Raw genomic sequence first — 4,664 nt, forward strand, 5'->3', positions numbered from 1 at the left:
GTGAAAAATTAGCTCAAAGTTGGTATTTATTCACATAAGGAACATGACAGCTAGCCAGTAAAGTTTTCACTGATATGCAGCAGAACTATCTGCCAAAGTCCTGACTCACAAGGAGCATGCTGGCTGTATTTAGCAGCAGAGGAATGTTTAGTTGATTAGCTCTCTTGTAACAATAAATATTACTGAAGTCTGCGGAAAGTACTCTTGAGGATTTCAGGGAGTGTGACATAACTGATACCAAGCTTGAGACTCCCAATTAACCAAATAGAGCCATTATGAAACTTAAAATAATGGCTCAGTTATTAAAAACTGGGAGCTATTCACAATTATGTCATCTCCCTTATCTAAGCATTCATATGGTTAAAATATTTTTAACTTTAGTCTATACAACCATAAACAAGTGACTATGCAATTACGTTGAGTCAGTGACTCATCTCACAAAAACTACACAGAACAGGGGTGCTGTGCTCTGAAGCATAGTTTTACTGCCTTGTTTTTCTGGCATAAAGCAAAGGTATATAACGAGGCTTGAAAAAAAATTATGTACTAGAAGAGGTACTTCAAAGCAAACACTGTAAAAGTTCCTACAGCACACTCCACTACCATGTTTCCTTGTTTAGGTGTGCCTCAATATGAAGAGAGCCACAAGAACTCAGACTGATCAGTTCAGAGTCTAAGCAACATGATGTCACTGCTATTGGTAATATGCTAATGTTTTTATCAGTAAGACAAAGGTAACATTGGATACTGCTGTGCATCAAGGTATTTGTTCTTCCTTAGCCTCTCTGACCACACTTACAGCCAGTGTCTGTTTAACTAGCTTCCCAACAGCAATACACATATTTTTGTATTGTTAGAAAAACACCCAAGAAAGATTGTGCTTTGTACGATCCAGAGAAGCATGATGTTCTAATATCCACCTATGCAGAAGATCATAAAATCTATCCCTAAAGAATAAACAACTTCAATACACTTTCAAGATGCACACTGTCAGGCCTACTCATGCCTGTCTAGATGTCATTCCAGGCCTAACAAGAAAACATCATCGTTGAACTGAACCCTTAAGAGAGATTAGAGAACTATCAATATTTTTAATCTTTGTTTGTTTGTTTTCCCCAGCCAGAACAAACAAACTTGTTCCATAGTACTGTCAGATAACACCACCCTCCTTTGACTTCAATGTTGATGTAGTCACATTGTTTCAGAACAGAATTTGAACTTAGTAAGTTAACTCTTATTATTTTTTCTATACTTAGGAACTAACCCAGGGTTTTAGCTCAGTATACTACTGCCAGTCTCTCGATAAGCTTTAGGTAGATTCTCACCTATAGATGCTATCTTGGGATAAACATTTGTTTATTAGAGATAGAGGAAAAGAAATAACCTGGTTGAAGCGAAGGTTTACTTCAGAGAAGTAACTTCAAGTCAATCTAAGTGGCTAGCCATGTCTAGTAAGATTATATTAAGATTCAATTAGTAGATCACAAAGGTTAAAAAAAGAAATTTGAGTCATACTAAGACTCTAACATTTTATGAATTACATCCAAGTTTTCAAGAAAATTAAGTGTTTTATAGCTGTATTAGGTTCATTAAACAAGGAAAAGAAAATCACTGAAAAAGCCATAAGTATCACGTAGAACTCACAGGATGACCTAAAATTATCAGTTGATTTCAAAGAGCACATTAAGATCCAAAAAGGTCCAGAAATAAAACAAGAACACTTATGAATATTTAAACTGATTAGACTAAAAGGAATTAAATCCAGAAAAGCTCTTCTGTTGTCACAAAACAAAGAGCACTCTATGTTGATACTTCCTGTATAAGTGAGTGAAAACCCATCCCTTTCTATAGTTACACAAAACAAGCCAATAGTATTACTACAATACTCCTCCCATCACTAATTGGACCACTTTTTTAGGTACCTTCAGTCATGAACAGAGACTACACTACAAGATATGTATGCAGCTCAAAAATATAAAGCAGTTATTTAGAAGTTAAACACACATAAAACATAGCTTGGGTTTAGCAAGTTTCTTCATTAGAAACAGTATACTCACCAGGCTAAAAAAACTCCCAATGAATCCTTGCTAGCCCAACAAGAAAAGCCTAGGAGATATAATTAACTTTCACTGGCTGCAGCAATACAACCTTATTATTGTTATATGACTATCTTACATTAAATCCTTAGTCCTTTCAGTCAGATTTCAAGTGTTTTCATGTTAGTATTTTCACTTCTTAAACCTTAAACCACCACCAAGCCTACCTCAGCCTGCTAATTTTGCTTTGTTCACCTCACATGGCTCTGTTCTACAGGCCTTCTCACAGCTGTTCCTCAAAATGTAGCAATTTCCTCAGCAGCCCAAGCCAAAATGACTCAGCTGGGCCAGATCAGAGCTGCCAGCTATATTCTTGAAAGGGACAGCTGAATGAGGAGGGGATTTACATTACTCTCTTACCTATCTTCCCTCCTGTACCATAGCAGGCATTTCCGCGACCACAATAGGCAAGATCAAGGAGCTGAGGCTAAGTTAAAACCAACCATTTTTAAATAAGGTAATTTTTAACCTAGATTACTTTTGCAATCCACTTAACAACAGTCACATGAATGTTTGCTGTACGCATAAGGGAGCACCCGGAGACGGGAAAGGGTAATGGGCAGAAACAAAAAAATTCTTTTGACAGCAGTGCTAACTGTTTAAAGTGAAACCACAGCTTGAATAAAATTTGAAAAAACTTCAAATGAATAGCTGTCCATCACTTGAACTGTAAGAGCCGTACATAGAAAAGGCAAAGTAAAACAAGAACTTCACAGCGCAGGCTTCAGAACTAACAACTTCTAGCTGCGCAAAAGCAGTGTATACTTCCAATGCCCTCAGGCTGCTGAAACTATTTCTTTAATAAGGGGATGGGAAGCTCAAAAGTCCTTGGATGATTTAAAGACACAAATTCCCCCAAGGAATAAGCATGGTTTAGACCACAGAACTGCAAATTCCAGCAGAGACAGTGTCTGTGGAGCTCTATGCCAGTTCAACCACCCTCAGTGAAGTCTGGAATGATCTAGCCAGACTGGGAAACCCTGACCTTTCTTGTGCTATTAGACACCTTTAGCAGCTGACTACAGAACTACCTCATTGCCTTCTCTTAGCTTCCTCTTACTGCTCCTGATTCTATTCCAGACCCCTTTTTGGATAGGCTTCACCTTCACTCTCCAGCTGACTATGCAGATTACAGAGCTCTTTCCTCTGGACTTTAAATCTTTCCCCCTGCTGTCTTCTCCCTGGACAATTTTCATCCACAGATTTCCATACCATTTCTATTCTGAACTTGTAAGATTGTCATAAGAAATACATTTTAAAATAAGTGTACAGTAATGATTCCTGTAAATTGAACCTATATTCTTTGACACAAGAAACTTGCAGTTCTTCTACTGCCCTTATTGCTGTAGGGTTGTGTCACCTTCCTAGAATGCATTATCACATGCTTGTGCTCATGTTCTTCCAGAGAGGTATATACAGGACAGTGTTTTGTTTTGGTAGCTCTGCATTCATGCTCCCATTGTGAAGATTCAACAGAGAACACAATGCCAAAGACATGTGCTGTTGCTTAGGGTTCTGACCCAGAAATGGTCAATAATATACACTGATTTGGATGACAAACTTAACTTGCCTTCAGCCTATACAGCTTGGTTTTTTTGCACAATTTCAATGTGACTGAAAACACATGGCTGTGAACTGTGGCAGCCTGGGTGCAGACAGTATTCATTCTTAACTTGGAATGTGGCAGACGAGAGAATAAAAATCTTGTCAATTGTCACAGTACAAACTCATAAAATGTCTCATCTCATGAATCAAAACACTTTCAGTGGGGAGTTAAAGGTGACAGTAATGAGGATTTGGTATACTACGGTCAGCCCGGTAACCTCTCACTGCCGTAATTGTCCCATGTTCCTTATGTCAGAGCTAGGGATATTACAGAGGTGAATTAGCTCAGTAGACTAATCTGACAGAATTTTTTTTTTTTAATTTCTTAATTTTGTATCACATAAGGTGGCTGAACAATACACTTTGCATGTGGAAAACCAGAAGGAAATACCTACCATTTGTCACCCTACGAATCACCCTAAATGAAGTCTAAAACGTATTGTCATCATGTGAAAAAACACATTCTCTTGGGCTGAGCCTCAAACTCATCTTCAGCTATTTGTTTGACTAAAAAGATACAATTGTGCATGTGCAGGATAAGATCAGATTTAATCTTGCTTTCCACTGGTGGTGTTATTTTACCACACCCCATCTTCACTCATTCATAAAGAGGACTAAGTAGACAAGGAAAGAATTTATATTACATGTTCCAGAGTTTTGCTTTTCAGAATAAATTCACTACAAGCAATAGTTAAGGAGTTAACAGACACAAAAGGAAGAATAATTCAGAACAAACCAAAAATCTAAGAACAAGAGATGATACTTCGTTTTCTGTGGTCCTCATGCAATACCATGTGCTAGAACTGTGCTAGATGCAAAAGAAGCATATTACACTTCAGAGGTAAGTTTTTCCATCAGAAAAGCTAAACATACAGTTTATTTCAGTGGTGGTTATTGAAGATTCTCATAGGTTAAACACAAATATTAAGTGAACCATAACCTATATAGGAATGCACCAAATAC

Source organism: Eurypyga helias, unplaced genomic scaffold (genome assembly GCF_000690775.1).
Source record: "Eurypyga helias isolate BGI_N326 unplaced genomic scaffold, ASM69077v1 scaffold3531, whole genome shotgun sequence".
Taxonomy (NCBI): Eukaryota; Metazoa; Chordata; class Aves; order Eurypygiformes; family Eurypygidae; genus Eurypyga; species Eurypyga helias.